Source organism: Amblyomma americanum, chromosome 9 (genome assembly GCF_052857255.1).
Source record: "Amblyomma americanum isolate KBUSLIRL-KWMA chromosome 9, ASM5285725v1, whole genome shotgun sequence".
NCBI classification, from domain to species: Eukaryota; Metazoa; Arthropoda; class Arachnida; order Ixodida; family Ixodidae; genus Amblyomma; species Amblyomma americanum.
In genome coordinates this window covers 105,098,636-105,112,634 of record NC_135505.1, presented here as the reverse complement: position 1 = coordinate 105,112,634, position 13,999 = coordinate 105,098,636, and the positions used below count along the sequence as shown (strand labels likewise).

General features: G+C 45.5%; 1 non-coding gene across 1 annotated transcript; it reads right to left on the bottom strand.

Moving 5' to 3' along the window:
• Positions 1–5,258: 5,258 nt before the first annotated feature.
• Positions 5,259–5,330, bottom strand: TRNAS-ACU (transfer RNA serine (anticodon ACU)). The gene has a single exon. It is a non-coding gene; the product is annotated as a tRNA-Ser (tRNA).
• Between the last annotated feature and the right edge of the window lie 8,669 nt (positions 5,331–13,999).

Here is a 13,999-nt window from a genome sequence, read left to right as displayed (position 1 = left end):
ACAGCGAAGGAGCAGATGTTCTAGTGTTTCCACTGCACCGCATCCTTCACACACATCACTCGTCGCGATTCCGTGACGCACCCGTCGTTCCCCGGGCCACACGCAGCCAATGCGCGCGCGGAGGATCATTGCACGTTGCGATCGTGTAAGTGCGCGACAGCCGGTGACACTGTCGATGCGCTCACCTCCCGCGATGCGTGGGTCGGGGTGCTGCTTTCGGAGATGGTCGTGGATGGCCGCACGCACGTCCTCCAGCGCAAGGGGCAGATCGCTGGCAGGTAGTTGGTGTGCAGCGGTCGCGAGGTCGTCAGCTTCTTCGTTGCCGGCGATGCCGCAGTGACCCCAGAAGCCAATTTAATAGCACAACTTCGAACACTTTTTATTTTGCTTAATATTTTCCAGATTTAAACACTATGTTTAGGCAAAATAAAATAATAGTTATTCTGATCGCTGCTTATTTCTTTTTACAAAAATTTAGCAGACGGTCCCTCACCGTAAAAAAAATAATATGCTCTCGGGGCACCGCCCTGCTGTAATTGGCTGAATCCTCGTTGCATCAAGCGGTGACGTCTCATCGTTTCGTAATTTTGACATCATTGTCAAGAACTTTTAAGAGAATTTGTGACAGTTGCGTAATACGGCCCCTGATGGTCAAAATTATTTCAGAGCACTCCACTATGGCACCTCTTCTTTTCTGCTTTCACTTCCTCCTTTATCCCTTCCCTTACGGCGTTTTTCCGGTGTCCGCCGATATGTGAGACAGATACTGTGCCATTTCCTCTGCCCAAAAACCAAAAACCAATTTTTATGCTGTTTGCATTCAAATTTTAGCCTGGCGTTTTTTTTATTCGAGATGTTTGTCATTACGCATAATGAGAATGGGAGAGAAAGAAGAAGGAGCATAAACAAGCCAGGAATAAAAATTTGGCAGTGGCTTAGCTCAGCCATGCCAGGATATACGTAGCGAGAGCTGTAGTTCCCCGCTGGGTACGCATGTTGTCGACTTTGATGTTGTGACTAAAATGTTAAGCATTGAAGAAGTATTCGGTGAGACATTATTTATTTATTTATTCACTTGTTTTGACAGGGATAAACACTGCCCGATGATCGATAAAGTAACACGCAGTTGTTTAAATGCTGCTTACACAGTATTTAGACTGGTTGCCTTTTCTCAGATACGCAAGGTCAATCCTTGCGCTCCAGGATCCGGAGTACCCAGGTTCGAACCCGACCGCGGCGGCTGCGTTTCGATGGAGGCGAAACGCTAAGGCACCCGTGCGCTGTGCGATGTCAGTGCACGTTAAAGATCCCCAGGTGGTCGAAATTGCTCCGGAGCCCTCCACTACGGCAGCTCTTTCTTGCTTTCTTCTCTCAGTCCCTCCTTTATCGCATCGGTGCGCTTTGATGCGCTCAGCGGAACGGTAGGGGTTATCCATGCGACGCCTGCTGTGGAGACCGTGAACCGCGGCAGTAAGGTTAAATTGGTTTTTGCAGAAAGGAAATGGCAAAGTATCTGTCTCACATATCGGTGCCTAATGACGCTATTGTGGCTGCAGTGCAGTGCGCGCACCGTCAGTGAGCCTTGGTTAGCCTCTTGTGCATTCCTCGAACACATGGGCTTGAGATGTCTCGCGTGTTCTCCGCCAGGTAATGCCGCGCCGTGACCGAACGGTCCGCGTGTTCTACCTTGGATGACCAACCGCTGGACGCTCCACTCCAGCCGCTGTGTACGTACATTGTGTTGTGCGCGTGTACTTTCCCTTCTTTTTTGTATTTAATTCGCGTGCAACCTGTATATACGTATTATTGTGCAAATAGTGTATTTGTGTATGTTACCTCACCCCCTATGCTTTATTACTGTCCCCTCACCTCTTTTATTTCATTCATTCTTCCTGCAATCCTTTATTTCCGCTGTTCCAGCTCCGGTGCCTCCGTAATGATGGCAGATGCGGCAGATGCCGGGGCTAGCAAAAATCTTCCTTCCTTTTGATTTTTATATTTATTTTTTTTTATTTTTGAATAAACACTACACCACCACTGTACCTGTCGGAGCAAAAAGTGGTTTAGAGGAAAGGAAAGGGCACAGTAAGTGGCTCACTTCTCATTCGATGGCTCAACCGCTGCACCAGTCCGCCAGCAGGAGTATGAGGACTCCCAAGAATCTATTATTGTATATAGCGGCTCTCTGCACATATTCTGGTTTGGTTTACGAGGGTTTAATGTCCCAAAGCGACTCAGGCTATGAGAGACGCCGTAGTGAAGGGCTCCGGAAATTTAGACCACCTGGGGTTCTTTAACGCGCACTGACATCGCGCAGCACACGGGCCTCTAGAATTTCGCCTCCATCAAAATTCGACCGCCGCGGCCGCGATCAAACCCGCGTCTTTCGGGCCAGCAGCCGAGCGCCGTAGCCACTCAGCCACCGCGGCGGCTCTGCACACATTCTAGTGAACGTATTGCGCTATTGCGTCATATCATTAAGGCGGAGCTTGCATATTCTCTCCAGTTATTGACGCCCAAATTCAGCTTGAGCACATATAACAACGTACGATAACTTGGATGTAAAAGTTTACAGTTTTAACGCGCTGTTAAAGCGAGTACGACGTGCGAAAGCATTTTGTTTCGAATTAGTTTGTCTATTGCATAAACACTGCCTTAACTTGTCCTTCGAGTGTCCTTTAATCGTGCCTAGAAATTGCCTTAAATTATCCTCAAAACAATTTTTTTATACTTTCCTAACCGGCCGCGGTGACTCAGTGGTTAGGAGCTCGGCTACTGACCCGGAGTTCCCGGGTTCAAACTCCATCGCGGCGGCTGCGTTTTTATGGAGACAAAACGCTAAGGCGCCCGTGTGCTGTGCGATGTCAGTGCACGTTAAAGATAACAATAATAATAGTTGTTTTTTTGGGAAAGGAAATAGCGCAGTGTCTGTCTCATATATCGTTGTACACCTCAACCGCGCCGTAAGGGAAGGAATAAAGGAGGGAGTGAAAGAAGAAATGAAAAAGAGGTGCTGTAGTAGAGGGCTCCGATATAACTTCGACCACCTGAGGACCTTTAACGTGCACTGACATCGCACAGCACACGGGCGCCTTTAGCGTTTTTCCTCAATAAAAACGCAGTCGCCGTGGTCGGGCTCTAACCCGGGAACTCCGGATCAGTAGCCGAGCGCCCTAACCACTGAGCCACCGCGGCCTCCATCGAAACACGGGCGTTGCGGTCGGGTTCGAGCCCGGGCACTCTAATATATATATATATATATATATATATATATATATATATATATATATATATATATATATATATATATATATATATATATATATATATATATATATATATATATATATATATATATATATATATATATATATAATTGGTTTTGGGGGAAAGGAAATCGCGCAGTATCTGTAAAACTGCCATTTTTAAATTTTGCGCGAGGCCGAGTCGATGCCCCTGTTTTTGATATACTGTGCTTGCCCGATGCACCCCCGCCGCACCATGTTGAGCTGATATGTGTGCCTGCGCACTCCGAGAATCCCGGAAACGAGGCCGCCAAACTCTTTGCCAGAGGCTCTTTAAACCGGTCTCAGCTGGCCTTGTATCGAGGATTCACGAAGGACTGCATGCATTGATTAGCGAGCTGATGCAGGCCTACAGAGTCTCCCGCCAACTCTACCCCCGCCACACCAGACCCTCCATAACAAACACGCAACGCCCTGGCGCGGAATACAGACTCACATTATCCCCTCACCTCTTTCCCTATCCCACTGTCATACCTCCTGTCTACGCCGTATGCCCAGAACTCTTCGCCTCTTCCATCCACGTCCTCTTTCTCTGCCCGGCGAACCCTCTACCGTGGGACCCAGTGCAGCCTACCTCAAGACATGGGAGGACGAGATATCCTGCTGCGCTTAGAGGAGCCGGCTGTGCAGACTATCTCCACCGGCCGGAAATTTCAGATTGCACGGCCGTTTTTGTAGACGGTTTGGAAAGGGAGGGGGGAGGTGAGGAGGGGCTGCCCTTCCTTTGCTGCTCACTTGGGATCCCTGTATCACGGCTTGCACACATGTCCGCGAAGAACTTGGTGGGGGAGCACACGTTCGTTCTTCACGTCGGCTCGGGGTAGCGGTTGTGCTGTCCGAAGCATCTCCGGTTTGCCGGTAGATGGACCACCGGGCTTGCTCTGGGCTCGCTGTCTGGTGGTGTTGGTAGCGTTTTTTTTATTAAAATAATGGTAAAAAGGAAGGAAAAGATTTTTGCTAGCTCTGGCATCTGCCATCGATACTGAAGCACCTGAGCTTGGGCAGCGGAAATAAAGGATAGCCGGCAGAATGGAGAAATGAAGTGAAAGAGGTGAGGGGACAGGAAATCGCAAACCTACACAAGCGCCTTGCCCTGTCTGAGACGCGCCAAAATTGATAGCGGTGGAGGAGATTGATAGCAACACACTGGCGAACGCGCAGGCTGCAACCACGCAGTCTGCACTTGAGGCGTAGGTTAGAGCACTCGAGGTTCTAGATGAACTCCGCATTCCTCGTCTTAGAAATTCCGATCACATCCGCCATCAAGGCGGCTCTAGACAATGTTCCGAGCTTTATAGTCGCACACCCATTGCGGCTTTATAGCCGCAAAGGGTGGATGACGCTGGAAAAATACAGGGTTAATTGGAGAGACATGAGAGAGGTCTTTGCCCTGCAGTGGGTGTAGTAAGGGTGATGATGATGATTACATGACCAAGCCTACTAGAGCTACCAGACGCTCCGGCCCACTCAATATTATAGGGAGCCACAATTTTATGACCGGTACATCCCAAGTCGCACATGAGGAAGAGTAATCCGCCCTCAACCTGCCCAGCCTGACGGAATTCTCTGTAATTGATGCACCTGGCTCAGAGGCGGGCCCCTTCATTGTAAGCGAGAATTCTAGTGATAATCATGGCGGGCACTCCTAAACCGCGCAGGTACTCACGCAACAATTCGTCTATAATAATAATAATAATAATAATAATAATAATAATAATAATAATAATAATTGGTTTTTGGGGAAAGGAAATGGCGCAGTATCTGTCTCATATATCGTTGGACACCTGAACCGCGGCGTGAGGGAAGGGATAAAGGAGGGAGTTAAAGAAAGGAAGAAAGAGGTGCCGTAGTGGAGGGCTCCGGAATAATTTCGACCACCTGGGGATCTTGAACGTGCACTGACATCGCACAGCACACGGGCGCCTTATCGTTTTTCCTCCATAAAAACGCAGCCGCCGCGGCCGGGTTCGAACCCGGGTACTCCGGATCAGTAGTCGAGCGCCCTAACCACTGAGCCACCGCGGCAACAACTCAGCTACAATTCAAATTTAGCAGCAGAACTGCCGACGATTCAACGCTCGCACTAAGAGGGTCGACCTCCGGCTGTTCATAACAACGTTCCCCCGTCCTCGTGCTGTAGTGGCCCTCCAAGAGCCGGGGGCGCAGCCAGTCTCACCTCTTTCTGTCTTTCCTCTTTCATTTCCACATTTCTTCATTCCTTTACGGCGCTGTTCGGGTGTCCACCGAGATGTGAGAAAATTAGTGCTGCAATTCCTTTCCTAAGAAAACCACTTTTAGGGCGCAAGCCTTTCTTGGCTCATGAGTGGAGTGGACGGACGGAAGCTGTAGACGGAAATTTGTGGATGGAAGTTGTCCGCACGAACTGTCAATCATTTGTGTGGTGAATCAAGCATAAATGTAAACTTTGATTAAGCAACAGTTCTTAAGCAACACATAGGCAATGAAATAAGATCTAGATATAAAAATATGAAAACAAAAAGTTAATATAAACAAAGCATAAAGATAAATAAATGAAAATTTAAAACAGCACGAATATGAAAAAATGAAAAATAAAAAAATGAAAAAGAAATCAATGAGAAAAAGAAAACGAAAACATAAAAAATACAGAGATGAAAGAAAATGAAAAATGAAGAGAAAAGAACAGGACAGGGAAAGGCTTTCGCATGTGTGCTCGTAAGCAGACAAGTGCAATCCTGTAATTTTTTCAATTTCCTTTCTTCTTTATTATCCTCTTTGTATATTAGAACCAGCGCATTATCTATGGAATTTGACTTGCCGCACCTGTTACGAATTGCAAGCTGTAGAATAAGAAGGGTCACAATTACTGGCTGTGTCTCAGGCCGGATATTTATTCGAATCGCAAATTTTAAACGTATTGTAGTTAAAGTGCTGCTGATATAAAACTGACAGGTCACTTTTGGATTTGCCTAAGAGTTGATATAAAATTTTCCTTAAATTTTTCCAACTCGAGCGCTGGATTGTAAAATACGACACCGATACTGGTTAGAAGTGGCTCTATTGGTGGTTGTATCGGTGGAGCCTTCCCATATTGTTAAAGGCGTTTTTTACTGCGCTTCTCTAAATGTGAACATTGTCAGTGACCGACAGGACGAGATTCTTCTTAAAAATTGAAAATTGGTCTTATGAAAGTCACTTATTGGTGCCATCATTGTGCAGTAAGATTTGGATGCCTTGATCCGCAAGACATTAGACAGATTACTAGACTTGGGTCTCCACAACACTATCGGGGAACTCTTGGAGGCCCACCGAAAGGCCCTATACATCAGGCTCACACAACCCTCCACAGGCTGGTATATCGTGGACTTCTTCGGAATCAGAATACCGACCAACGACCCAGCCCTCCTCCACATTGCTCACCCTTTCACCGAGAGCTGCTCATCAATCCGCTGCCGAGAAATATGAACCCCCTCACCTCTTTCATTTCATTTCTCCATTCTGCCTGCTGTCCTTTATTTCCGCTGCCCCAGCTCAGGTGCTTCAGTATCGATGGCAGATGCCGGGGCTAGCAAAAATCTTTTCCTTCTTTTTTACTATTATTTTTAATAAAACCACTACCACCACCACCCACCATGAGCAGCACCACAGAGCCCATGCGAAGGCACTCCACTAAGTGTACGGCTCCGAGCCGGACGCCGTCTGGGTGGACGCTGCCTGCCTAGGTTATGAAGCAGCCGCAGCCGTAGTGCTCTCCTATTCATCATCTAGTCTATTCATTATCTCTCCCCGCAAGCGGATATTTTTTAAGTACCGCTTTAAATGTTTATGTGCCATTCATTAAAAACTTGCACCACTGACGAAGTCAAATAACTTCCGACGGCAGCACTGTCTTTTTACTTCGAGACCAGAAGAATATTTAGGAATTTTAAAAATTCAACCTAGTGCATTTGCTAGTGTCGTGGGCGGCGGTGTTGGGTCACATTTTTTGCTTTCAGCCAGCACTGCCCATACCAGTCCCTTGGTGTCTCCAAATTCGGCATAGAAGTTAATGTCAATATGCGATATGTATGCGTGTTCAGAGGTATGTTCGGCCCAGTTCATAGCTTGCCTCCTTTCCGTTCTGTTCACTCGACGCCGTACTCTGCTACAGTCGAACTTTTTAGGAGCGTTAACAGTTACTATTTACGTTTTACAGAGAAGCTTATACGTCTACCGTACAAGGAATTTCCGTCTCGGTGTAATCGTTATCGTATGCAAAAAATTAATGTAGATTAGCTCATCTAATCCAGTATATACAAAGCGAAAGATATCGGCGTTACTGTGTTCGTTGGCGTTGGCATTGAGCAAAGGAAGGGCACATAACTGGCTCCCTGGATATGTGGACGCCTCATTCGTGCTTTCATTCGTGGTGAGAGAGAGATGTGGAATGAATGAATCAGCGTTGCGACTGGTATGCGGCACTGTAGCAATACATAGGCCGCAGCGTTCATTTGGTGATGAATCTCTCGCGATCAACCATTAACTGCATGCCACCTCCCAGGGTGGCAGGGAGGGCGCGCCGCCTATCCAGTGCTCGGAACGCAATCAAAGTAGGCTTTTCAAACCAACGCCATGTACATGAAAGCGAGTGTGAGGTCTCCACTGACCCACGGAGCCGGTTGTGCGCTTTTACTTTCGGGAAAATGAACGGCGTTTGCAAAGTTGTCAACGACAATGAACTCTTTGAACGCTGTCGGCTAACTTGTTTTGTTTGGTTTTTGAGGAAAGGAAATGGCACAGTAATCGTCTCACATATCTCGGTGGATACCCGAACCGTGCCGTAAAGAAAGGAATAAAGGGGGAGGGAAAGAAGAAAGAGAGAACTGAAAACTGAAAGTTGCATTTTGAGGAAAGGTGCGGCGCTGCGCAGCGGTGAAACACCTGTGGCTCGGAGTGACTTGGGAGCGAGAGAGAGCGAAAGGGCGACGGAGTCGGCGGCGGCCACCTGCGCCGTGCGTGACGTCACTCGTGCTCCGACATATGCCGGCTCGCGCGAAGCGCGGTGTTGACTAGCGGAGTGAAGCATTTCGCATCAAAACGCCAGGCTTAAAATTGAATGCTACTCAGAGTGGAAGTGTACCCAACAGAGTAGAAATCTTATATCACACTGATCATAAATCAGTCGTAATAAAAAACAAATACCAATATAGAATAATAATAATTTTTTTTTGTGGGGGGGAGGAAATGGCGCAGTATCTGTCCCACATATCTCGGTGGACCCCTGAACCGCGCCGTAAGGGAAGGGATAAAGGAAGGAGTGAAAGAAGAAAGAGGTGCCGTAGTGCAGGTCTCCAGAATAATTTAGACCACCTGGGGGTCTAACGTGTACTGTCATCGCACCGCACACGGGCGCCTTAGAGTTTGCCTCCATAAAAACGCAGACGCCGCGGTCGGGTTCGAACCTGGGAACTCCGGATCAGTAGCCGAGCGCCCTAACCACCACGGCGGGTACAAGTATAGGAAACTATGCAATTAAAAAAAACAAATACGAAAAGGACCAAATATATAAAGGGTAGTAAAAGTACAGTTCACTTGCCTCTGGTTCAACTCTTTGTAGAGCCACGTTTCCAATCATATGTCCCTTGACATCAGGCATACAGAATATGGCTCAGTACTCGTTTTCTAAAAATTCAGGGGCGCTTTGTGACCTAAGGTGCGGTGCGAAGAGTCTTTAGCGCGGTGTTTCTGCTTGTGTCACTGATGTGTTGTTAAGATGTTAAGTACACCATTTTTTGTGAACCTTAAATGCTGAAGACACTGGAGGGCGTTTGGGAGGCATCCGTCTGATTAAACGCCTTTCCGCAAACACTCTCCAGCGTCCTAGACAAAAACTGCATATGCGTTGGCAGGAAGTTTCGTAGTCGTTAGCACGCTCGGCTGCAACACGGAAGGACGATGGTTCGAATCGCATTGCGCACAAAAAATTTTTCTCATCGAGTTAAGAGCGTAACGGACGGACAGGGTCGTGGCCACGAGTATCAGCCATGAAAGGGTTTCGCCTTAATAAGAAAAAAAAAACTCGAAACAAGCATCAAAACCACATGATGGAGGATAGGCCGCGTGTGAACAATGGGAACACCGTCCGACGCGTTCCAGTTCACATTCTCGTTGTTGCGACTGCAGGGATGAAAAGGAAAGTACACGGGCCAGCCCACTGGTTCAAGCTGAGCCCCAATCGCTGCCACGTGCAGACTGTAGGAGAGTTGAGAGAGATACGAGAGGAAATATTGAAAGAATGGACACGCGTCGCAAACCCCGCGTCATCTGAAGCGACGACGGAGGCTTAGCAACAGATACCCCAGGTAACAAGGAGCTCTCACTACATACGTGAGAGCGTGAGAACCCCTAGATCCGAAACCCGCAAACTAGGAAGCCAAAGCTGCTTCGAAAAGGGTGGACCTCGTTCGAAGTCCTCGTGTCAAGTGCAAACCGCATAATGCATAACGGCGCCAGCAAAACTGCCAAAAAGTAATTGAAAATTGGGAAAAAAATTTAAAAAATTAGAGAACTTTGAAGCTTCGTCTTTAAGAGCGGGATGCGACAGCTTGTTGCAGCGTTTCAGCGTGGGTTCAGCGCGACGCCTTGCCCGTTGGACAATTTAAGGGACGGAAACATTTTGTTGGACGCCTGAACCGCGCCGCAAGGCAAGGAAAATAAAAATTGGTTTTAAGAAAACCCCTGGTTCGAACTCGACTTCGGCGGCAGAGTTCGATGTAGGCTAAACGCAAAGGCGTCCGTGTGCTACGTAAAAAGATAATAATAATAATAATAATAATAATAATAATAATAATAATAATAATAATAATAATAATAATAATAATAATAATAATAATAATAATAATAATAATAATAATAATAATAATAATAATTTTATTCAACAAAACTCGATACAATAGCAGAAACCAGGTTCGCCTAAGCCATCATTGTGGCTTGTCACGCGAAGCCTGACAGTCGACAGCCAAACTCGACCGCAAAATTGACTATATATTTTTTTTTAAAAAGGAGACACTAAAGGTACAAAACAGACAGTAAGTAATATCACATCAAACACAAAATAGGTGGAAACCGAAAAGTTTTGCTGTGCATAAAAATTGAACTATACAGTTTACAGTTTAATTATTCTAAGTACCATTTCTTTAGATTATTGCGAATATCACGTATAATGATAATAATAATAATAATAATATTAATAATAATAATAATAATAATAATAATAATAATAATAATAATAATAATAATAATAATAATAATAATAATAAAAAATAATAATCAAACAATCAAACAATCAATCTTTATTTTTCGGTGCCCAGGAACAACCCAAAGGTCTTGGTGCTGGTACACCATTCACACGCACAAAATGTAAATTTATTTCACTACAAAGGAGACACTCAGGGGAGGTAATGCAGCAGTCAAGGCGATAGAAAAAAAAAGACATATAAACTAGGCGTGACAGCAAGCATGAAGCAAAAAAGCGAAAACAAGAAAACAGCGAGAACAGCGGTAAATGAAAACAGCTAGAACAGGCAACAGACATATAAATAACTAAAGAAACAATAAACAAAGAGAATGAACGACCGATAACAGCCAAGTACAGCACATAGCAAAATACAAACAAGAATAAAGCCAATACTAATATGAACGAATATGAAACCTCTGAAATACAAGCTAGAAATGCAATCATACACAATAAGAAACGTAATTAGTGAACGCGTTACAGACAATCAGGCGTGAGTATACAGTATTAAAGAAATATTATTAATGAAAACAAGTACACGTGATGAACAATTAAGGAGAGAAAAACAATATAATACCGGTGCAAACGCACAAGTGTAGTAAAGACAAAATGCATGAAAGGGGAAGTTATGTATGAGAAAAAGAGTGCTCAGAGTGGAACGTCACGGACATCCAATATAAAGGAAGGGAGAGAATTTTCGAATATATCAAGGTGAGGACAAAGAGAATTAAACAACTTTTGCATTCTGTCCAGAGGGGAGAGGGAGTGCAGGAGCGCAGAAACTTGGAATGGTCTGAATTCCCTTATGCTCTTTCGCGGTACACGCAAAAGGATACGCGCTAGGAGCTGAGGGCATAGAATGTGACCATGAAGAAGTTTATACAAGAAAATTATATCTGCCCTCACGCGACGGCAGCTAAGAGAAGGAAGCTGCAGTGAGTTACTCCGTCTGGGACGAGAGCTGGAAGTTTTGCAAGAAAACCGATGTTGAAATAAGCGTAAAAACTTTAGCTGAACTCTGTCGATTTTTTCACAGTTCGACTGGCAAGTGCCGTTCCAAACAACAGACGCATATTCCAAAAGCGGCAAGCATATGGAGAGGTAGAGCTTTAAGAAAGGAAGTGGGGATCGAAACTCTCTCGAAAGCCTGCAGATGAAGCCGAGTGTACGCATAGCCCGTAGAGCAATGCGTTTTGTATGAGAGGAGAAGCTGAGGCTACGGTCGAAAAGTACGCCGAGGTCATTAAATTTCATCAACCCTGGGCAGCGGCCTACCATTCACAGAATAAGAGTAGAGAAGACTGTGCGTTTTACGCGTAAATGAGACAACCTTGGTTTTAGATGAATTGAGAGTGAGCCCATTCTTCAAGCACCAATCAGAGAAGGCGGATATGTCAGATTGCAATGACAAGCAATCGTGAAGAGTATGTATTGCCTTGAACATTTTTATATCGTCCGCATAAAGGAGAAATGAGGAGTTTTTGACCACGGAGGAAACGTCATTGATAAAAACAGAGAACAGAAGCGGGCCTAATACCGAGCCCTGAGGAACTCCGCTGGTTGGAGTGTAAACAAATGAGGACTGTCCATTTACACTGACAAAGCAGGACCGATCAAGAAGATAGTTGCGTAGGAGGGCTACAATTGAAACGTCGATCTCAAACAGCAGAAGCTTTTGAAGAAGTAATGAGTGAGTAACAACGTCGAAAGCTTTGCTCAAATCACAGTACACAGCGTCTACCTGACTCCTCTGAAGGACTTCAGCTGATGTATACGTCATAAAAGTCACAAGGTTAGTTGTAGTAGAACGACCTTTTATGAAACCATGCTGATTATGAATGATTACATTTTTGAGGTGGAAGGAAAGTACTTTGTGCAAAGCTAATTCAAAAAGCTTAGAGGTTGCACAAAGAAGAGAAATGGGGCGGTAGTTCGAAACATCAGATTTGTTTTCTGATTTGAAGACAGGGAAAACACGCGCCGTTTTCCACACGCGGGGAAAGGCAGAATTTTTCAAACAGTTATTAAATATCGTGGTTAAAACAGGGACGAAGGTACTATTGAAGGCTTTTATTATGCGGCTGGAATGCCATCAGGTCCAGGGGATAAAGATGGTTTCAAACACTTAAGACTCTCACTTACTAACGTCTCGTCGAGAAGAACGGAATTATGTGCGCCAGCTGGAAGGCACACGGAGTCGAAAAGTGGAGATTTGTACACGGAGGAAAAGTGTTGAGCAAAGCCGTCAGCGACATTCCGAATTTCATTCCCATGAGAGTCAACTAAGTGAATATGACTATCAGATTTATTCGAACGCTTGCGAACGTATCGCCAGAATTCAGTAGGACGATTAGAGGCACTATTCTCTAAATAATCAAGGTAGGACTCATGATCCCGCTTGTACAGGCGTTTGCAAAGGGAACGCAAGCGGCGAAATTCATCTGCCCATGTATCCAGCCCAGGGCGTTTCGCTTTATGGTGGGCCCGCTCCTTAAGTTTCAGCGCTGTTCTAAGTTCTTTGGAAAACCAGAACGGAAACTTGCTGCGAGTAGGAGTGTGCATAGGTATGTACTGGCGCATACCATTGAGAACTATTTCAGTGAAGCGACTGACTTGTTCGTCAACATCGCTGATTTCGCTTAAAACAGACCAGTCGACAGAAGAGAAGAAACCGAAGAGACCAACATAGTCGCCAAGTGCGTAAGCGAAACGGGGGGAATTCCCCGCACGATTTGAATTAGCAGAAGGTGGGACAGAAACCGAAGCCGTTATTAGAATTGGAGGATGAAATTTGTCACAGCGAGTAAGTGAGATGTCAGATGACGAGACTCGAACATTTTCAAAATTAGATAAACAAATGTCAAGAACATTACCACAACAGTTTTCAATTAAATTGTGTTGCTTTATTTTTTCGGTGCCCAGGAACAACCCAAAGGTCTTGGTGCTGGTAATAATAATAATAATAATAATAATAATTGGTTTTTGGGGAAAGGAAATGGCGCAGTATGTCTCATATATCGTTGGACACCTTAACTGCGCCGTAAAAGAAGGGTTAAAGGAGGAAGTGAAAGAAGAAAGGAAGAAAAAGGTGCCGTAGTGCAGGGCTCCGGAATAATCTCGACCACCTGGGGACCTCTAACGACCCGCCGCGGTGGCTCAGTGGTTGGGGCGCTCGACTACAGATCCGGAGTTCCCGGGTTCGAACCCAACCGCGGCGGCTGCGTTTTTATGGAGGAAAAACGCTAAGTCGCCCGTGTGCTGTGTGATGTCAGTGCACGTTAAAGATCCCCAGGTGGTCGAGATTATTCCGGAGCCCTCCACTATGGCACCTCTTCCTTTCTTTTACTCCTTCCTTTATCATCTCTCTTACGGTGCGGTTCAGGTGTCCAACGATATATGAGACAGATACTTCGCCATTTCCTTTCCCCCAAACCAAATTATT